The sequence below is a fragment of the Protopterus annectens genome, chromosome 9.part0, assembly GCF_019279795.1.
Source record: "Protopterus annectens isolate FY-2018-M chromosome 9.part0, PAN1.0, whole genome shotgun sequence".
NCBI classification, from domain to species: Eukaryota; Metazoa; Chordata; order Ceratodontiformes; family Protopteridae; genus Protopterus; species Protopterus annectens.
This window is the reverse complement of record NC_056743.1, coordinates 555,599,154-555,623,207: the sequence shown is the minus strand read 5'-3', so window position 1 is coordinate 555,623,207 and position 24,054 is coordinate 555,599,154.

Here is a 24,054-nt window from a genome sequence, read left to right as displayed (position 1 = left end):
CTCATCCAATCGTCACTGTTCATTTTGAAGACTGCCAAATAGGTGCTCTGCTTGACATGTATGGGCTGTCTATTCCAGAGTCTGGGGAGTCTCTGGGTCAGGAACCTATCCCTCCAGTATGTTTTGTTCATTGTGATGACTAGGCTTAGATCCCTGGAGCATGTGGCTCTGAAGGATTGGGATTCCTTTGTGTAGCATGTCCAACAGCTCTGGGTTTGACATGGCCTTGTATATTAAGCAGAGATCTCAGTAGATGATGTGACAGAGTATAGTTGGAGTTTTTTTTGACTGTCAGCATAGGGCATCTGCTTTAGGCCTGCGATTCTTTTAGTGAGGTATTTCTGCGGCCTTTCCAGTTGTTGAAGATGTCTTGAGAGGTACATACTTAATGGGGCATTGTATTCTATAATGGGCCAAATGAGGGATGAGTACAGTGGGACAATGACCTCCTTTTTCTCTGGATGAAAAGCCCTTAGTGATGAGGTGTGCCACATAGAAGGATTTCCTGACTGTTGTGGCAATGTGGTTATCAAAGGTTTGACCATTGTCCACCTGTGTCCCCAAGTCTCTTATCACACTTTCTATGTTTAGTGTACTGCCACCTATGTGGTAATTCACAGGTACATGTTTTTTCCCCAAAGGGGATAACTGTATATTTCTTGGCATTGTGCTTGAGCCCATGACATTGGCACCAAGCATCTGTTTCTGTAAGGCCCTTTTGTAGAATATCCACATCATTTGGTGATTCAATAATGGCTCCCAGTTTGCAGTCATCTGCAAACTTTGTTAGCCAGAGTCCCTTAGTGTTGGCCTGTACTTCAGAGAAGTAGATGCCAAACAAGAGTGGTCACAGGACTGATCCCTGAGGTACTCCACTTGTCACTTGTTTGGAGCTGAATTTGCAGTCTGCTACTTTTACAGTGTGGGTTCTGTCAGTAAGCCAGTTGCAACCTATCGAGTGATGTAGGGATTAATGCCCAGGTTGGTAAGTTTATCTATGATTCCAGAGTGGGGGGTGGTGTTGAAGGCCTTAGTGAGGTCCAGATAGGCTGTGTGGACTTCCTTACCCTCGTCCACAGCTCTGGAGACTGATTCGAAGAAGTCAATCGGGTTCAGGAGACAAGATCAGCCCTTCACGAAACCAAACTGGGTGGGGTCCAATGTTTGAAGGTTGCCACTGTCTTTGTTTATAAGTTGCATGGCCTTGCAGATCAGGCTTGTCAGACTGAGGCGGTATTTCCCTAGTTCCAAGGTCAATCCCCTCTTGTGGAAAGGGATAACTGTAGCTGTGCGCCACTCAGTGGGCATGAAGCCTGAATTGAAGCTATGATTAAACATGACACTTGGGTGAGGTGCCAGTTCATTTTGTAGTTCATGTAGTACACAGCCCGGGATGTCGTCTGGTCCCATGGATGCTGTATTCTTAGCTTTGGGCAGTGTGGTTTTTACCTGTGTGGCTATTACTGGAATTTGGCAATCTTTCGGTATTGAGATGGGCCTTTAGGGGGTGAGTGGGGGTGATGTTGGCACTGAATTGTTCTGCCAGGATATTGGCAATATCCTTGGGATCAGTATATTTAATGTCATTCTGTTGTAGCTCAGAGCAGATCTGAACATTGTCATTTAGATTCTTGGCATAGCTATAGAATGCCTTGTGGTTGTCTTTGGAATCATTGGCAATTTTATTTTCTTATCTAGCTTTGGAGGATTTTATGAGGGATCTCAGTTTCTTACTGAGGCTGGTAAGGGAGTATTTTGCATCCTGGGATTTTCCACTTTTCTCCAACAGTTTCTTCTTTTAGTTGTAAAGTTGGTTTATAACAGCAAAACACCAGATTGTCTTCCTTTTTTGGAGGAGAACGTCTTGGTTTTATTTGGGATGGCACGATTCATGCATGAGTGGATGTGCTCATACAGTGCCTTAGTGTAGGAATCAGCAGTCGAACTTTCAGTTCCTGTCTGCATGGGTGTCATGAAGTTTGTCACTTCTGACTCGAGTAGCATGAAATTGGCTTTGGAGAAGTTTTTATGGAGGTGTCATTATTTGGGGGTGAGGGGTGGGGGAGGGATGTGGAGGTCAAGGGTTATTAGCTTATGGTCAGACCTGACCAACGAGGTGGTGACCATAGGTGTGGAACATCAGTTTCCCATGTTGGTAATGACCAAGTCTAGGATATTGGAGCCCCTGGTGGGACTATGGCATAGTTGATCCAGGGCATCATAACTTATAAACTCCAAGAACCGTTGGACAAAGGTGTTGGTATACGAGTAATTTTCCTGGTTAATGGCGGGGTAATTGAAATCACCCAGTATTAGGGTGTTTTGGTTGTATCTTAATATTTTACAGTATGTTTTGAAAGGTGTAGTGAGAATCTTGGGGCATGGTGGGGGATCTGTAGCAATCTACAGTTTGGATTGCAGTCTTACCTAGTGTTAGTTGCACCTGGAGAATTTCAGACGCATTGTGTTGGGCAGCTAGCCTGGTGGTGTGATTATCCTTGGTGAATATAGACACTCCTCCACTTTTAGTGTTTCGGTCCTGGTTTGGTGGCCGAAAAGTGTGGCAAGAGTTGTAGCCTGGTATTGCAGGGGTGCTATCTAGAGCCTTGAACCAGGTCTCTGTTACTACACAAATACAGATGTTCTCCATTTTTAGGAGTGCCTTGAGAGAGTGCATTTTGAGGTTTAGACTTCTGCATTGAGTAGCATTACCTTCAGATTTTGCATGCTTGTACCTGTTTTGGTGGTGGTTTTGTCCTTTGAACTTTGCCTAAAAAAGGCACTATAGGGGTGGCAAGAGCATTAGCCAGTAACCCGAATCACAGGGGCAACGGGTGCAGACCATCTCTGGCAAAGCATTGTTGTCTGTCAGTCATGTCATCCTAGGTAGACCTACTGGATCCCCTTTGATTGACACCAGAAGTGTAGCCAATTGTTGAAGTCTATCATTTTGTCCTTGTACTGTAGTATCATTCTTGGCAAAGGCAGGATGCTACTCAGGGCTAGGGTCATACCTGCCTGGGCCACATGATCCCCATGTCTCTCTCCATGTAGTCCAGGGAGGTACGTTTCAAGTCATCCACTCCAACATGGATCAATGACTGTCATATTTGTACTTGTTATGGAGTGACTTGAGTGCACGTGTTATGTGGTGGATCCTGGCACCTGACAGGCAGCTGACTAATTTTTTCCTTGTTCATCCTGGTGAGTGGGACATCAGTGTGCCTGATTATAGAGTCACCTATGACTAAAGTGTTTGGTACATTGTCTTGCCTTAGGTGCTATTGTTGGGTGGTACACTGGTGGTGTGAGCTGTGTGACACTTTGGTTGGGATTGGTGTTTGTTTCATTTCAACTTCAGAGGTCCTTGTTGCTTGGGCAGGTTACTGATAAGGCTCTCTGCATATGAGGGTTTAGTGTTGCTATGTCACAGTTTTGGTGGTGTGGGTTTAGAAAGGGCTATGTGTTGCTTTAGGTGTAGTGCAGGTGTTAACCTTCTCTTGACTGTGTAGCACAATCTTGGGTGGAGAGAGTTTTGCTTCCAGTTTGGCTATGTAAGTGCATCTCTCTCAGTAGTCATAGTGTTGGCTGGTAGGAGGAGAGGGTTGTCTGTGTACATGAGGCAATTGCTGCATTGCCCCAGTATGCCAAGATTTACAAGGTGGACAGTAAAAATCACCAGAAGCTGACCCTTGGACATGCCTGGTTTGGTGCTTTTTTTTGTAAAGCAGAAGAGCTGTTTTCCCTTACCTTAACAAGGTATTTTGCAATTATAGGCTGTTTAGTGCCTATGATTAATTTCTCCTTATTGACAAGGAGAGTGGAGTCCTTGTATCAGTTTAAGGCTTCCTAGTGCTGTCCAGCAGGTATTCAAGCATGTACTAGTTACAGGGATGCTTAAAGGTAAGATGAAACAAATGGTTTATCCTAAACACTGCAGTGTGCACTAGAGTTAGATGTGAAAGTTGGTAAGTTACATTTTACCTGTCTAAAAAGTTAAGTTTTAGTGGAGAGTCACTTTCTAAAACCGCAAGATAGATTGAAAGGGGGTGGTCACTTGTGCATTCTGGTACCATGGAATACAGCAGGTTGGCCAATAAATTTAAATAGTTGAAGGAGAGTGATTTCACAAAATGATAATTTTGAACTTAACAAGCCAGTAAAAGCAGAGAGGAAATGAGATGTATGATCAAATTAACCTAAGGGTCAGGCAGTTAGAAATACAGTGGTGTTTAAGAACACAACAGTAACCAGGTGGGAGGGTACGAAAAAATGTCTGCCTGACTCGCAAGAGACAGAGCTGTGGTCTCTTTTTTCAAGTTTTAATATGGAGTTAAAAGCAGAATACAAGTAAAACAAAGTAAAGAAAACAAATCACAGTATTCAAAATAGAAAAAGGCAATAAAGTAATACAAAATACAACAAAGGGCAAACTAACCTTTCTCTCACAGCAAAGTCTAGCAGAGTCTGGGTGAGCCTTTCTAGTAAAGTTAAGTATGACAGCATCTAGGTACACAGCTTTATTAACAGCCATAAAAATGTAATTTAGACTTTATGCACAAATAACCAATTGCACCACTATAAGAGGAACAATTCAAACAGTCATCAGGTTAGGTTTATAAGATGGATGTTCTACTACCCAGCTACCCGGCATGTGAAGTTAAAGCAGACTTGCATTATCTCATTAGTGCAGTGTGTAAGGAATCCTACCGAAAGAGACAGTATACTTTTATAAATACATAAAATAACGGACTCAAAACTGTGATGTAGTAATTAGCTTTTGCTTTTTATCAGATGATGTATTTGCTCAATGAAACCGATGTAAATCAATTTATCTAAATATGTTCCAAAAATGTAGTTGGTGTAGGTGTTCACTGGAGAAAAAGATTCATTTTTAAATCACAGCAGGGGAATCTGACAGCAGTTTTAATCACTTTACATAGATTAGTTCATGTGTGTTTGCCCCATGTTGTACACTTGATAATGAAGGTTTGCTTAGAAGAGTAAATGGACATTAATCATAGGATATCATCACAACAGAGGACAGCATCTAGATCTGTGCAGTCTGTAATCTCTGTTGAAAAATTTCAGTAGTTGATTTTTTTGCAGAAGAAAATTCAGAGAGAGTAGGTAAGTGAGAAACATGGTACCTGTTGGGCAATTTTTAAATAAATGATCAAAGAGACATTGTCTAGCCTTAAAAGCTTGAAAACATGTTGACAGTTTAGGTATAAAGTTGTTTGGGTTTATAGAATTTGCAGGTAATTGTGCTGGTGAATGCTGAGCCCAACAGTAAACAAATTAAAAAGTTGAGATGTTTAATGTGTAAGTGATATAGTATACAGAAAGTATGACCCAATTACTTATTCATAATTGGACATAGCCAGGGTAAACAAAAAAAAAAAAAAAACTATTCTTGTGTATTATGATTGTAGCATGACCCACTGACAGAATCTTAAATTTAAATCAAGTAGTTCAGCCAACCGAGAAAAACCTTCTAGACCCTCGCGAATAGTTAAGCTAGATCTTTGGCAATCTTGTTCAACTCATGCACAAGCTGGATTCATACTCTTGACTTTGTTCTTATTTGCGTTAGTGTCTTAGGCAGACAGGTGGCTGAATGGTGTTCAGTGATCAGAGCAGGTGTAGATACTGAATGGGAAACATAATCCCTATAAGTCATAGGGGAATTAACTGCTCAGATTTCTTACTCTGGGGAGATTATTCTACTACTGCAGAAAGCTTCTTACTTTATAGTGGAGGGTACTTGGCAGAGAGGAGAGTCAACATTTTTGACAGGATTCTACCGAGCTGAAGGACAGCAGTCAGATTCATTTAGTCTGCATACAGTGCTGTTACTGTAGCAGTGGTTTCATGCCTGAACTCAGACCTTTTTCAAGACTTAGAGCATGCAAACACAATTCAGAAGTTTAAAAATTCAGATACATTTTTAGAGCTTTTAGTTGATATATGTTGAACTTTGTGAGAGTGTACAGAACTTGAAAGCAATGGTAAAATTAAGCTGAATGAAATGCCCGACACCAATTTTCCCATGTCCACATCTAAACCTAATATTTTAACTTTTCCACGTTTGTTTACTTTTCTTTTTTTACTTGTTTATTGCTATGGATGCCGACATCTTGACGCCATTATGTAGATTCCGGTGATCCACCTGTCTTTCACAATGTCGCATCACGTCTTTATTCTCGCGTTCTTTGCAACGATTGCAAGGTAACAGATGAAGAATGCAGTGTGCAACTGCAAGCAACTTCTGACCCACAAGAGCAACATGGCAAAGCCAATACCATCTTCCCACAGCTGAAGCCTTTGGGATCCACCTAGACTAAATAGTAAGTGGTAATGCGCTAGCATCGCTCATGCAAGAAGTGGAGATATCTTCCTAAAGTCGTGTGTCCAGTGTCTTATTGATAGTTAACCTAGGAGGAGAAAAGGAAGGGTAAAGGAAATGGGTGATCCCTGAATTATGCTTAACCACCCAGCATCTACCCTCCCATTGTCTGCAGCTAACCCCTATCCTCTCACCACTGCCTGGCCCAAACAACTCACTGATACTGTCTGCTGCCCCATTTAAGAAACACTACTTTGCCTAAGGTGACTGACTAAAACTCTGCTCCTTAACAAATTCTGCCGATTTTCAGCCTGAAGAAAACTATCTAAAAAAAAAAAAAAAAAAAAATTCTTCATACTTGCCTATTCTGCCAGAAGAATATTAAATGACTTGCCTTTAACTCCTGGTCTGGTATCTGTCCAACATTGGTACTCATTGCAATGGTCAAGTTTTACTTTCGCATACCACTAATTCTGGAACTCACTGCCAAAGAGGCTGAGTTCCCAGCTAACCAATATATATAATCCCAACTCGCTCACTGCCTTTATCTACTTTCAACCAACCACTTATTCCACCCAAACTCCACCTTTTTCCCAACACCTACAAACTGAGCAACAAGCAAAATCTGTAACACTAACTGCCAAACCTCCCCATTCACAGCATGTGGTCAGGGACAAAGCCATTTGCATGCAAACTCAATTTCTTAATCTGTTACATTTCTAAGATATGGCTTCATTTTCTTGACCATGAGTATGTAATACTCAAAACCTTATTACTACTTTCCTTACAATCTTGTCTGTCCGATCCCCAAGAATAATTTTGCGAATATTAGTGTATTGTTTTCCTTAGAAACAGTTGTCACAACTGCAATGTTTAAGCAATATAGTTTTTTTTACAGCTTCTAAAAAGAAGTGTATTTTTTTGGTTAGGATGCTCTTTGGGGAGTTTAAACATCTATATTTGTTTTCCATTTCCTTATTCCTTTTTCTACATCAAGTGTTTTATACTTGCAGATTTGCCACAGCAAATCATGCCCTTTTAATACTAATGATACTATCAGAATCTTTAGATTTCTCCCTGCTTTCTGACCCTTAAAGGTTTACCACTTTTGGTGGTATTCATAGTCCCTGGATCCATTTTAGTGTAACCTTACTCTGTGAACAGCAGTGGTACATAGTTGCACAACTAAGGTCAATGGAGGCCATTCACTTGGACTATGGAAATGCAGTGGCATTTTGGTAAACGTCTTCCTACAGCAAAAGTGTAATGTACTTGAGGCAAAAGCATTTGGGAGTGAGCTATTATAGGTTCATAGGTAGGTACTAGGCTATCTGCCCGAAGGCATTTATAAGCCTAGCTGGAATGTGATGGCTGTCGCTGCCCCCTTTGATTAGTTCCCTGTGCCTCTGTCCAGCAGAGCTATTGAAGTGATCCTTGGGGTAAACTGTTTCCCATCCATTTGTCAAGTTTTCTCTTGAAGAGGGTTAGTGAGGAGCTCTGCCAAATGTAGATTGGAATCTTGTTTCAGAGCATGGGAAGTCTCTGGGACAGGAATCTATCCCTCCACAACATCCTATTTATTGTTGTGGTGAGGTTTAGATCCCTAGAGTGTGTGGCTTACGTGGATATGGTTTTCTTTAGGTGGAGTATGACCATCAATTCTGGGTTGGACATGGCCTTGTATGTCAGGCAGAGATCACCTCTGAGTAGGCGGTATGCAACCGAGTACAGCTGGAGTTTCTTCAGTAGGGCTGCATAGGGCATCTGTTTGAGGCCAGTGATCCTCTTGGTGAGGTACTTTTGTGGTCTTTCCAGCTGTTGCAGGTGTCTTGTAAGGTACATCCCAAATGTGGCATTGTACTCTGATGGGTCTGAGTGATGCGTAGAGGGGCACAATGACCTCTCGATTTGGATGCAAACCCTGTTATGATTAGGTGGGCCACATAGGATTTTCTAACTACTTTGGCAATGTTATTATCTACTTTGGTCGCCAGATCCCTTATTACTTCCATATTTAGTGGGCTACCACCTATGTAGTAGTTTGTGGGTACTTTGTTTTTTCCAAAGGGGATGTCTATGCACTTTTTGGCATTTAGCTCAATGCCATGCTTTTGATACCAGGTATCTGTCTCAGTGAGACCCTTTTGTAGGATGTCTGTCTCTGCCTGAGAGTCAATTATAGCCCCTAGTTTGCAGCCGTCTGTGACATGGTCAGCCATAGTCTTCCTGTGCTTGTCTGTACCTCTGAGATGTATATACTGAACAGGTGGGGTCCTAGGACTGAGCCCTGTTCAGATAGGAGAATAAGGTGCCTTAGATGGAGTATAAATGTGATTCATAGAGATAAATATATAAGGGGCCTCACTTACATCCAATCCATGTAACAGACCCTGAACTTACAGGTGTAAGCAACATATCACCTAAGGAGTACTCGAGTTAGGTGGCAAACTAATTAAGGAACCATGGACTTGTCAAAGTAATAAAAATGTCAAATAATGAACATTATACAGTGACTTTAGTAAAAGCGATAAAACATATTTTAGCCCACAAATACATAATCAATAACCATAGCAAACATCTCTATAATCTGAAGATTTGGGAACAAATTTTCAATATTCTACTGGCTTAGCGCATGGAATCTAGAAAACTCCCTTGTTGTATATAGTATAAAATGCAACCCTACTAGGAACCATATTACAAGATACTATCCCTGGAGATAAGAATCTTTATGTACTTTTATGCTAAAATATGGAAGCATTCATGTAAATAGTGTATATATGTTGTAAGAATGTTGTTAGAAGCTTTGTTTGGAGATCACCTGTGTATTTCTCTCTCAAATGTTTTGTATGACTAAGGTGAAAAATAAAGAATTATTATTGAAAAAAAAATATAGTAAAGCTGTCATTTGTAAATGAAAAATCCTCGCAGCAGTGGAAATGTGATCACTGAGGAATACAAGTTGTATTGTGCTTGTGCATACAGTCAAACTACGGAAGGGATCATTTTGGAAAATTATTTGTTGCCATTTTTAGTGCTGGTGTATAAATGGTCAAACTACTGAAGGGATTACTAGAGAAAATTATTTCTTGTCATTTTTAGTGCTTGTTTATACATGGTCAAACTGTTGACGGGATTGCTAGGCAAAATTACTTTGGTGTCATTTAGTGTTTGTGCATAGATGGTCAACCTAATGAACGGATAGCTGGAGGTTGTGAATGTGCCCCTCCCTCCACAGTATAGCAAGTTTGTTGATTGCAAAGTAGATATAAGATACGCTGCAATGCTTTTTACAGTGGATATGCATATGGTGTGGATATTTGACTATGAAGTGTAAGAACACTTAACATACGTCACTTAATACAATTTCTCATGTACACCTCATTATAATTAATTTGCTTGCACAAAAGCTCAGGCATTGCATGTTACCATATATGGCCTGTGTCCATGCAGTGACCACGAATACTGGTCATCTCATGTAAAGCACCGAAAATATTGTGCATAACTGTGTTGAACACTACCCTTGCAACAAAGGGGTGTGATGTTCTTGCTTCTAGAATAGTTGGAAACATGGGTTTATACTGTTCACAAGACACATCAGTCAGCATTAGTTTGGCAATTTTAAGTATTTTTTGTAATTTAGAATAATCCAATCCATTTTATCAATTACGTAGGTCAATGGTAAATTCCAAACATTTGCATAATAATGAACAACCATACATTCCACATGTTATAGGGATGATGCCGAAGAACTCCAAGGAAAACAGCATAATGACCGGTGATGACAAAACGGACAGTGGCCATATGCCAGACTTCAGCTCCAAACCTTCAGTTATAAGACAGGAACCTTAACCATTAAACCATAGCATTATACATTTCCCATCATTATTTTTATTGCATTGACTCTTTTTGATAACATTAATTACAGAGCTTGTCATGTTAATTTCTAGTAAATTATCTGGTAGTACACAGCTACTACATACAAAAGCATTTCATGGGTGTTCTGTACTACATAAATACAAATGTTTAATTCTGTTATAAAATATGAAATATAATACTGTTTCAAACTAAGGATTGGGGTATGACTGTACTACTCATGTATTTTATCGCATTGTCTGAAATCGTCTAGTCTAAGCATCATGACAGTTTTGATGGAATATCAAAAAAAATTGCAATCGGAAAAGAACCGCAGAGAGAGGTGGGGGGGGGGGGGGAAGTGATGTAACAACAACACAAGTCTGGAACATGTAGACTGGTTCTGAACAATGGATGTAACAACAACACAAGTCTGGAACATGTAGACTGGTTCTGAACAATGGATATAACAACAACACAAGTCTGGAACATGTAGACTGGTTCTGAACAATGGATGTAACAACAACACAAGTCTGGAACATGTAGACTGGTTCTGAACAATGGATGTAACAACAACACAAGTCTGGAACATGTAGACTGGTTCTGAACAATGGATGTAACAACAACACAAGTCTGGAACATGTAGACTGGTTCTGAACAATGTGGCTGTTGCTTTCTTGTCAGATAACAGCAGATCAAAAACAACTATTCAGTTGTCCCATCTAGACCACAGTATGATGAAAGCTGAGTAACATACACTGTAATATGCGATAATCCACTTGATTTCCTTAAGGGCTATCATGCCCTTTTAGAAATCACCTAATTTCTGTTTGTAATGAATGCCATAGTGCCTTTACACATTCCCACAGTCACATATCATTGGTTCACCCAGCTTAAGCATTCCTTAGAATGGATCAGCTATATTATTTACTTATAGCTGGTGTAACTCATGCTTTGAATGTTGGATGCTTCTTACACAACACTTTGTACTAAGACTGATCCTAACTGCAAACATTTTTGTTTTAGCCTTTTTGTACTCCTGATTGGCATAATCATTTCCATACTTCACACCAGCCATTTCTTGACCACTTGTCAAATTTGTGGAAATCAAATTTGTATAAAAAAGGTAATCATCATTTTAAGTCCCATACTGTTGCACTAATAAACCTTAAATTTAATTAATGGCATTCATACAGCTAAATCTATATTGAGAAGCAACATCAATACCATGTCTCCAGTCTTTTCTAAAAATGTACACATTTCTGATAAGTTTTCTTGTGATTATTTTTTTTTATCTTTACATATTTTTTGATAACTGATGCATATGAAATGTCGGTAGATTTCTGGCGCATGTCCAGGCTAGTTGCTCAACATAATGCATCCGAAATTATCCAAGTGCAACTAACACTGGGCAAGACTGCAATCCAGATTGTAGTTCATTACAGATCACCCACCATGCCCCAGGATTCTCAGTCTTCATTTCTTAAGATACTAGAAAATATTAAAGTACAACCCAATACCTTAATAATGGGTGATTTTCAACTACCCCACCATCAACTGGGAAAACTCATGTAGCAACTCATTCGCTCAACGTTTTCTGAAATTCATAAATTCCAATGCCTTGGACCAGCTTGTCCACACCCCCACCAGGGGCAGCAATATCCTGGACCTGGTTATTACCAATATGGGTAACTGGTGTTCCACACCAGATGTCGTCAACTCGCTGGTCAGATCCGAACACTAGACATCCATATCCCACCCCCACCCCCCATTAAGGAAACCACCATTAAAAAACACTCTAAAGACAACTTCATGCATCTTAAGACAGAAGTGGCAAACTTCACGAAATGCAGATGGAAAATAGAGGTATGATTGCTGAATCTTACACAAATGCACTGTATAAGCACATACACGAGTGCATGGATCGTGCCATCCCCTAACAGAACCAAGACGCTAGCCTCCTAAAAAAGGAAGCCAATCTGGTGGTCCCCTGCCATAAACTCTACAACAGAAGGAAAAAGCTGTTACAAAAAAAAAGTAAAATCTCAAGATTAGAGGAACTCCCTGGTCAGCCTCAGCAAGAAGAGGAGATCCCTCATAAAATCCTCCAAAGCCAGTTATGAAAATAAAATCGCCACTAATTCCAAAGACAACCACAAGCATTCCACAGCTATGTCAAGAATCTCAATGGCAAGACTCAGATCTGCTCTGAGCTACAGCACAATGGCAGTAAATATACAGAACCAACAGATATTGTCAAATTCCTGGTAGATTGGTTCATTGCTAACTTTACCCCCCCTCTCACCCTCCAAAGTGCCCATCTTAATATCGGAAGAATGCAAAGCCCCTGTAATTATGGATGAACAAGTGAAGACCACACACCCCAAAGTCGAGAACACAGCACCCACGGGACCAGACAACATCCCAGGCTGCATACTGCACCAACTACAAAACGAACTGGCACCCCACCTAATTATCATGATCAATTATAGCCTCACCTCAGGCTGTGTGCCTACTGAATGGCGCACAGCGACGGTTATCCCACTCCACAAAGGGGGAGCCACCACGGACCTCATAATCTACTGCCCCATTAGCCTGATGAGCCTGGTCTGCAAGGTCATGGAACGTATCATCTTGGAGCTTATAAACCAAGACATAGGTAACCTCCAAAACCTGGACCCCACTCAGTTTGGGTTTGTAAAAGGTAGATCATTTCTACTAAACCTGATTGACTTCTTTGAAGCAGTCACTAGAGTCATAGATGAGGGCAAGATAGTGCACACAGCCTATTCTGACCTCGCCAAGGCTTTCTATACCATCCCCCACTCTGGAATTATAAATAAACTCACTAAACTGGGCATAAATTCCGATGTCACAAGATGGGTGGCCAACTGGCTCACTGGCAGAACCCACACAGTAATAGTAGCCGACTCCTAGTCAGACGTCAGACCAGTGATGAGTGGAGTACCACAGGGTTCATTCCTGGGTCCTCTCCTGTTTGGCATCTACATCTCTGAAGTGCAGCCCAACACAGAAGGTCATTGGCTAACAAAGTTCGCAGATGACTGCAAACTGGGAGCCATAATACAATCACCTAATGATGTAGACATTCTACAAAAGGGCCTCATAGAGACAGATTCTTGGTGTCAGTCATGGCCTCAAGCTCAATGCATTGTCTTCCCCTTTGGGAAAAACTCCTGTACCCATGAACTACCACAGACTGTAGTTCACTAAACACAAAGTGTGATAAGAGACCTCGGGACACAGGTGGACAGCAATCTCTCCTTTGATAACCACATCTACACAGTAGTCAGGAAATCCTTCTACATGGCACACCTCATCACAAAAGGGTTTTTCTCTAGAAAAAAGGAGGTCATTGTTCTTTCTACTCATCCCTCATCAGACCCATTATAGAGTGCAATGCCCTGCTTGGCATATATCTCACAAGGCACTTTACAGCAATTGGAAAGGCCACAGAAATACCTCACTAAGAGGATTACCAGCCTCAGATGCCATACGCAGTCTGTCTCAAAAAAAAACTCCAGCTCTACTCAGTCACATATCGTCTACTCAGAGGCGATCTCTGCCTAACATTCAAAGCTATGTCAAACCCAGAGCTGTTGGACATGCTGCACATAAAGAAATCCCAATCTCTCCAAACTACATGCTCTATGGACCTAAATCTTGTCACCACAATAAACGGAACATGCTGGAGGGCTAGATTCCTGTCCCAGAGGCTTACCATACTCTGGAACAAATTACCCATTCATGTCAAGCAAAGCTCCTCATTGGCCCTCTTTAAGAAAAATCTTGATGATTGGATGGGAAATAGAAAATTCACCTTGGGGATCACTTCTATGGCACCGCTTGACAGGGGCACAGGAAAATAATTTTCTTGGGTGGCAAAAGCCAGGTCTGGCTTCCTCTTTGGTATCATGCCCAAGTCATTACCAGCCAGATGAATCAACAATATTCAAGGCAACACCCACTGACTTTTTGGCTAGGCTTATGTAGGCCCCAGAGCTGATGGTTAGTACCTACCTATGAACCTATGTTGGTTATCCCTTCCTTTTTTTCATCTTTGTTTTTGTAGGGATGAATTTGTAGTAATTAATACATTGCAGTATTAAGACTGCATATGAAACTTTAATTTTAATGTTGGTATTTTTTATGTTTTTAAATGCTAGTAAATTAACTTTTATCTTAGGAATAAAATGAGATTTTGCTAAAACAGCCTTCCTTGTTTTGGCATACAACTTTTATTTATAGTGCAAGAGTTACCATGCATTGAAAATAAGAAAACAATGTCCTTAACATGCACATATTGTCAATGTTCTTATTTCGCAAAGGAATGCTGTATAAAGTCCGAGTCAGATGTTCAGATGATTTTCCAAGGTATTTGTTTTATTTATAGTTATAGCCTCAGTTAAGAATATACATTTAAAATATTTGATTTTTATCAGGACTATATAATTCAGTAATCTAACTACATGGAGGAAAGGGAATATACATTCTCTTGTGGGAGATATTTATAAATCCAACACTTATTTCCAGAAGTTGCCTTTCTCAGTGAAAGCATAATTAAAAATATTGTATTGTCGAGGCCTGTGAAGAAATCAAAGTTCATCTTGCCTGAAGCTCTATTTCATCTTATTGACATTTTGAAATGTTTTTCTTCAGTCTTCCAAATAATTACATATTTTTCTCCAATCAATAGACAGACTAAAGTATTCTTTCTGAGCATGTCTGAATGCCAACTCTGTTAATCAAAAATATGTTCCTTGTACCTCGTAAATGTGTTTTTCATGCATTATAATTAAAAGTAATGTATTAATTGAATGTTAGGCAAATCCATAATTATATCTCCTATTGCAATAAAATAGCTTAATATTTGTTTTTTAATAAGTTTTATCCCAACCCATCCCTATCAGTGTTATCAACAGTGGTCTTTTTCTTTGGTGGTCAGGATTTCCATAAGCTGACATGTCCCATTTGGAAAAGAAATCTCAATTTGTAAGCCAAAATAACATAGCAGTGACTGAATCTTTGTAGACCCTTTGTTCTATTTGGTAGGTTCAGTGGGACCCCCCCCCCCAGTCTAGTATTTGTTAGTAATGTTTAATGATGACTAAGATTTGTGGTGAAGGTTCACAAGGTTAGCCTTCTGAAGACCTAGTTCAATCATCTCATAAAGGGGTACCTAGGAAAAATAAATTACACAAGTAAAATCATTAAAAAAAACAGATTTTTATGGAAAAATCATCACACAAGCAAACTTAATATAGAAATTGCATATGTTGCTGTCATGATAGCATTTCATTGATTTCAACTAGTCAGAATTCTTGCTGAATTCTCAGTACATTTTGCTAGTATCAGCATATGCCTTAATTTCCTTCTATTAAACTAATTTGGCAATCATCTATTTTCCTGCACAATATTTAGGCTATACCTGTCCCAATCATCTAAGTTTTAGATTCTTGTATCTAAGTTTTGCATAACCATCCATCTCAGAATGTTCCAGGGGTAAATTGTATCACAAGATCTAAATACTCTGCATCATGGTTATTTACTTTACAGCTTAACAGTTCCACATTGTTTTACCTTTTGGTAACATTTTGCTTGAAGACTCCATTTTTAGTTTTCTTTACAATAGTATGTGTGACCTATGCATGAAGTCAACCACTGAAAAAAAGCAGAGATATGCATGCACAACAAAAGTTAACGCCTGCATAATGTAGGATTAATGCTATGAACTGTTGATGATCTGCATCCTGTAGACCAGGGTTTGATTACATCAGCCTTCATTTGCCTACTGTACGATTCTAAGCAAATCCCTTAGCCAGACAGTAATCCTGGATTGCTCTTGAAAAGAAACATTAGAGCCCAGTGGATTTACTTGTTGATATGTAAATAAAAAGTGTTGTCTCTGCTGGTGGTTATGGCAGACTCATACACCTCCTCATTGTAACTGTTCACAAGATGCCCTTATGCTGTACAATTGTTCTGGCAGGGGATGATCATCCTATTTACCTCATCTTGCCTACCATTTTCTGTGTCCCCTCATTCTGAAATATTATTTTCTGAGTGTCCTTGTTGTGAAACTGCTTTTATTTTTGTTTTTTGACATTTGATTACCAAAATACTCTGTGTAAATGCCAATTTTAAGCAGAGTCCTGTAGCGAAAAGCTCTAAAGTAATGTAAAAACATTTTAAGAATATAATTTTACAATCTTCAAAAATAATGCAATAAAAACTTCGTTTAAACAACTATACCAAATTCACAGTGTGAAAGCATTGGTTAAGAATAAATGCAACTTGCTTGGTAATGATTTAATACTTGGAGGAATTTTAGCCAGTTTAGAGAAATCGTAAAGGTAAGTTAGTATAATGCAAACAGGAAATAAAAAAAATTAAGTGGGAGAAAAAAAATCAGGGTTATAGCGTATATAGATAGTGAGGGAAGAGAGAGTGACTGAGGTAAGGAAGTGAGAGAGTGACTGAGGTAAGGAAGTGAGTGAAAAGGGGGAGTAAGGAAGTATAATGTACAATGCCATACTTGCTCATATTTGTACAATGCAAATTAAGGAAGGAAAAGCATAGAGCAGATATTAGCAGTTGAGAATATTCACAGTTAACACATGAAGAGACGTAAAAAGAATTAAGAATTATTTTTAACACTGCAGTACCCAATGACAAACCAAATCAAATAAATTGGAGGTGAATGGATATTGATTTAGAAAGATATTTGTCAAGTTCCACTTTAATAAAACACTCAAGCAACTTTGACTACCTTTATTGTTTAACATAAATGACAAATGCATAAAACTTTAAGCACAACGCCACTTTAATTCCTTGTAGGAGAAAGCATAAAATAACTATCCATTAGGGGCAGCATAACCACTCGCCCTTTGAATAACCAGCGTCCCCCATTTGCTCACTTATCCTCACATTTACAAGGCAGCGTTCCACTGCTCACCTTCAGCATCTCCTCACCAACTCGAAACCAAGTCCAGACAACCTCCAGCATTAATGTTTCAACAATTTAAACTCCTTCCACCAGTTATCCACCAGAGGGTGAACAGAAGATGGGCAAGCCTGTCCCTCTTCTCTGCCCACCAGCTAACAGACTGTTCCACCTCACACCCTACCCTCCCTAAACAGTCCCTCCAAAAACAACCCCAAATTCAAATTAAATCAAGTCCAAATTCACTAAGGTGTAACCCATCTTCCGTAAACTACATGGGATCCCTGTCATCAACTTCACTGCCGAATAGTACGCACCCCCTTTCCCTTCAACTGTTTAGCTAACATAAAATTCACAACTACAGACCATCTCCACTGCAGAAGGCTTCTTTGCATCTCTCCAAGCTAACCGAGGAGTAATTTCTGACCACACTAGAGGCACTGATAGAAAAAGCTTCCTTAAAGCTAAAAAGTCTTCACAAACATGATAAACTAGCTTCCTCTTTGGTATCATGCCCAAGTCATTACCAGCCAGATGAATCAACAATATTCAAGGCAACACCCACTGACTCTAACATCGTAAATACCTGGAGTAGCTGAGTCCACTTCAACCCTCTAAATACCATGCCAGGTAGCCTTCAATCCAAAATGGTGAAAGCCCAAGTCGGTGCCATTGTTCTTAAATGCAGCCCAATACACAAAAGTGGCCTACAATAAAAATCCTTTTCCCTACCAAAAAAAAAAATAAAAAAATATTAACAATACCATAAAGAGTTCCGAACTTATTTTAATATAAGTCAAATATGCCTTAGACTGCCACCTCATCCATTTAATGACTTCAATCGAATTGCCTCCTTTAGCTAGGTCAGAAGACCCTACCCATCCTAAAAGAATGAGTTGAAAATTTTTCCTCTTCAAGGCCCACACTGATGAGCCCTTCTCATAATAAGATGCAATTAACCCCCCCATTAACACCCTACCAATGTAAAAACTAACACATGTGCCCTACCCTTTCTAACCACCTGCAGTCTCCTTCCCCAAACTATTGGACACATCCATTCTGACCTAACTTTCCCCAAAACTATAGATGCCCCTTTCCCTTCTTGCTCTCTCTTAGATGACCTTAACCTATTGTGCACCATCCTTGGCAACAACAAATCATCATCCCATAACAATGATCCCAGCAACTTTGACACCTGAAAATCTCCACAATACATCCATACACTCAACATGCTCCACATCACCTGTTCCTCTGAGCTTCCGCATAGTCTGCTTAAACCCAGTAACAACATTCTTAAAATTCCTGCAATCACCAGACATTTCCTGTCACTAGTTGGGCCTTTCCCTCTACTCCATCCTTACAACACTCGCCCAGCTGTCCAGGTTTTAGTCCAATCCTCCAGTTTAGCCGACCTTGTGAACACACAGATTGCTGCCAAAACCACTCTTACCAATCTAACTGCCCTACCCTGTACCCTAATTGCTGCTAAATAACGCGACAACTCTCTTCTGACCACATGCATTCCTCATCTGGTAATTGCTTCAAAAAGCTATTAAAATCATGCAACACCCTACTGTACACTTGTCTGATGGAAATTGCCCATGACTGCTGAACCAACCTGCCAAATCACAGCTACCCAATCTGCCAAACCTCATCTGGTACCACTATAAGGTCCCTTGCTGCTGTCAGAGCCACCTGCCAAAACCTGAAAAACTGAAAATGAGACAGGCTGTCAGCAGTCTCCTTCACCCCTGGCACATGTACCCCTGTAAAAGAAAAATTGATCATCAAGCTCTGCAACACTGACTTAGAAAGAACCAAAAACAAGCATGCAGATTTAGCTGGCCTAACTTGCAAAACTCTCACCACAACAATATTGTCAGAGTTAAACACAACCCTACTACCCCTCAAGCGGTCCTGCCCAAATTGGCATAAGCGCCAGGAAGGCAGCATCCTGCTTTCATTCCTCCAGCCAATGAAAAGGCCAAGGCACTGAAAACCATTGTCCCACAAAATATGCACTCATACCCAAACTCACGGCTGAATCTGTAAACAACTGTAACTCCCCTTGACCTACCCAGTCTGTTTGCCAATATGTGATCCCATTTAACTTCTGCAAAAATTGTAACCACAAAGCTAAAGTCCTCCCATGCTAACTTGCTAACCCTTACCCTGTGGTGCTTACTTTTACTGCCTTGCAAAAGAAAAGCCACTGACCTACAAAACATACATCCAGTATGCACTGCCCTACAAGCAAAATTCAAAAATCCCAACAACTCCATGACATCTCACACGAAACGAACTCCTAGCCCTCATCCATTCTGTTTTGTCCTGCAGTCTATCTACCTTCTCTCCCAGCAAATGAAATAAACCAAGACCTGCGTCCACATTCAAACGCAAGAAATCCAGCACCTTTGCCAGGCCCTCAAGCTTATCCTTGGCCAATGGCAATCCCAATTCACCATACATCCCCAAAAAGTCATGCAGCGCCACCTGTGCCCCTTCTTTCCGCTCACCCACTAGCAAGAAGTCATCTAGATAATGTACTGCTCTCTGCCCTTCCACCCTTTGCTGCCATATCCAATGTAATGCCATACTAAACTGCATTACTTTTCAGTTTATTTTATCTATATATTTTTGTTATCCAATGCCACAAGAGTTACGAACACCACCAACTGAAACAACCATTACTGCCAGAAGAGAGTCCGCGAAACATACGCTGCTTTCTCTCTGCTCACCAAACCACCCACGAACACCAGGAAACACAGCAAACCCAGCCCTAACAGCCATTAACTGGCCCACAGGAAGCCCGCAAAATGAAGTACCATCTCCCCACTACACAGAAACACCAGAGAACCTAAAAGAATAACTGGGGCTAACTTCATCCCCAAACTCCTCCAGCAGCCATTCCACAATCACCTCTAACACGCAAGTCTGCCACCACCTCAGACGCACACAAGGCTCTAGCTATCTCTCTCCTTTTTTTTTTTCTTTTTATATATCCTGCCTATACCCTCTACTCTCCACCACCCCAGTACAATCCTAGGACTCCCCCCAGAAGGGAGAGAGGAAAAGAGAAAAAAAAAAGGTGTCCTTCCCACTCCTTATAAAAAAAACTGGGAAACTGTACTCACCTTACTGTCTTTGTAACCACAAAGGCCTACCTTACTCCCACCTCACGTCAACAGGGATGTGATCATGCTTCCAGCAGGATCACACCAAATGTGCCTCCTAACAACCAAATCCCATCTCGAAATGCATAAAGACCTTCCTCCCCTAATCTCCGGTCTGCTTAGCCCCTTCATGTCTATGCCCTTACCAACTTAACTACCCACCCTCTCTACTTCTTCATTTAAACTCCCTGCTTCTGTCCTCTCACCATTAAAGATGTCCCATGACAACTTTGTCTGTTCCAAACTTCATTTATTTATAAGACTGGTCTAAGTGAGTATAAGGAGAGAATGTTGGTCTTATTGTAATTTCAAAGAAATAAGACATGTCTGCCTAAATGTTAGAACCTGATGATAGTCCCCAATCAGCTAAGAGGACAAATGCATGAAAGCTTACGTGAATCACATTTGGTAAATGTAAAGTAGAAAGAAAGAACAGCAGATGCATACATTGGTACTGGCTAGGAGTTCTGACAAACGGAAAAAGCATCGTTAGGTTATTCCATCTGCAATGAACACCATAATAGTGTAATGGCATACCTGTCAACTGTTCAGATTTTTATAGAATGTCCAGATTTTTGCAGCTTGTTTTTGGTCTGTTATAAAATTGATTTGTTAATGGCAAATCATTGAGGAGTGAAATTAGAAAATGACAGGCGTTTGAGATTCGGACTTTCTACCTTTCAGAAAATGTATGCTAATGCAAAACCTGTTATATCACATTTCTAAGTTTGCAAGTGCATTATGTAAAATTGCCCCTATTTTTTAACCTTTGTTCCCCTATTGTTTATGGCTTTGCCAAGATATCTTGCACTAAGAGGTTGAGAGGTGTGTGTAGAGGGTTATGGTCAGGTTTACAATCATTATAATGTGTGTTTGAAACCTTAATATCAGGAAATTTGCTTGAAGATTAAAGTCTGACAGGTGCATCTTGGCATAACTGTTGAGAATGCATAATGAAAGGCTATGATCAGTGAACGGATCATAATTCTTTTGAGTGCCCAGAGCTTTAACTACTCCGTGTGCTACTGCTGCAGGGAAAGTGGTGCAGGAATATGAAGTGTTCTACTACCTTTTCAAAACTGGTAAAACACTTGGTGAGCATAGTCAGACAGCTGGATTCCTCTCAACATCTTTTCTTAAGAATTATGAACGTATACAAAAATAATGAAAGGATAAAGAATCAAAATCAGTGCAGTTTTACAACATTATCCAGATTTTTTTTTTAAATAGCTAATAGAACAATGTGTTACATAAACAAAATCTGGGACTACTGAGTGATTTGGCAGCAGGCAGAAAAGAAGTGCTCCCTCTGTGGTTTTAACACTTTTAATGTCATTAGACTTCTTGTTCTGCCACTCTGTGCATGAGTGGGTTTGCCCATGAGTCCCATCAAATGGTGAGGGTGCTATTTGTGTTTGGGTGTGTGCGCGCCGGAGCGAAGTTCTAACATTTTAAAAGCTGTTTTAACTTCTGCAGTAGTTTTGCTGGCTAGAACTCTCCTGTCAGTAGCTTTTTCCAGGCCTGATCCTAACAATATTTAGGGAGTTCTTAAAGCATCTGTAAGTACTGGTAACATTACATCTCATGCTAGGGAAGTGGTTAACAAATGATATTGGAACATAAACAAAGCAATCCACGCAGTACATAAAAGTAAGGAATTCAGATGATTTGTACATGAATAGGACATCAGATGTACATTCCAAACTATAAGCAGTCTATTGTAGAAGCTGGAAGAACTGTTAATACTATACAAATAAATCCAAGAATGAACTGAAACAAAAACTAAAACTTGCAGTTGTGTACTTTTGAAATGTATAGATACTTGTTTATAGGATTGGTTGTTGGTAGGGTCAAGGTTCAAAAACAGGTGGTCTACCTTCGAATTAGTACATTGAACAGGTAATATGGAAGTAAAAATCAATAGTAACTACACAGGCACTACAGAAGTAGCACTGTGACAGAAAACGCAGAATGTCATATTCAGAGACTATATACTAAGTAGGGATACAGAAGCCATAGGAAAATTCATAACCAGAGTCTTAATTATTCGAGCAGCTGATCCATAAAGTTCTATATTGCTTGTGTGAGGGAAGGAAAGCTGTGTAGAAGAAATCACAGCATTTCTGCAAGACATGTACATTTTCCAGGATGACGAGCAAACAGAAGTGTCACAACTACTCCTGTGACATGGTACTAGGGGCTGTGAGAGCTATGATGGTCAGTCTTCAAGAAAAACTGCAGTAGATCAACTGACCCAAAAGCAAGACCAGATTTCCATTGTAAATATTTGTCATATTCCTCGGGTATGGAAGGCTTTTTAAAGGTCTAGAGCAATACATGAATTGCTTAAGAGTTAGATATTTAATGGAAGGAAAATATGCATTCATTTAAAATGTCTTTTAATATGTACACGTTTTTTGTTTTATTCAAATAGCTCATGAAATGCCTAGTGCAAAGCTGATTTTAAAATGACCTATGCAGTGCACTGCATCCTGTCTTACAGATATGAAGGATTATCCACATAAACATAATCATCTTTAGAAAGCAGGTTGATTGCTATGGCATATTACAGCATTGAATGTAATGAACTTGTATGTCATATTGGCATGTCATTCTCAGAGAGAAGTCTCATTCGGGATACATATCCTATGCACACTTAACTATATCTGCTGTGTCTCCCCCACATTAACCATTTAGACTCTTCAAATGCATAATAGGATTGGCATTAGGACACCACCTTATTGGTTCTGTCTATACATCTAATGGTTTTGGAGTTTCATTAGTGAGGAAAGATGTGACCCTTGTAGCTAGATTCTGATTAATGACAGTATATAGTAAAAGCACTGATGGTAGAGACAAAGAAAAAAAAAACGTAAAAGAAGAGCGGAGTACACCATTAAGGAATGGTGGGGAGATGAGAAAAGAGTTAAGGAAATTAGAGAATAGCAATGTGTTTAGGAGAGGACATGATGTCAGGGATGACTGATGCACCTTCTCATGGTTAATGGTACAGAGAAGGTGATCAGAGATAATGCCGCCACAGGAGGGCCTACAGGATTTTGGAAGTAGGTACAACCACAAACAGTGAAGAGATCACATCTTGAGACGTTAAAGATGCATGGGCCAGAAAAAATAAAATCATCAAGTTATGTAAAAAAAAAAATATATATATATCTATATATATATCCATCCTTCTCTTTACTATTACTACAGCCTCTCTTTCTTTATCCTACTATACCACCTCTTTTGAAATATACACTTTATTTGAACAAAACCCTCATCTGCAACAAACTCTACCTTCCTCTTTTTTCAGTACCCTTAATCATAGCAACATTACCTGTTCTTCCAAATATTTACTACCAAAATACCATAGAATATCTCACATGACCTTCTGCTTTAATAAAAAGATTCTTAATATCTCACTAAAAATTCTAAAAATACTATCTTTCTCCCATCACCACCTCCTCCTACATGGTGATGTTCATCCAAATCCTGGTCCCTCTATCATGAATGAATATGATTCAAATTTTAACCTGTCACCTCCTCATTCCTCATGTACGAAAGCAACCAACTCCCTTCTAATAGCACACCTGAATATTAGAAGCGTAAACAACAAAATTCACCACCTCCATGCACTCCTTCACCTGCATGCATTTGATATATTATGTCTCACAGAGACTTGGTTAAAACCCTCTACACAAGACCAGGAAATTACC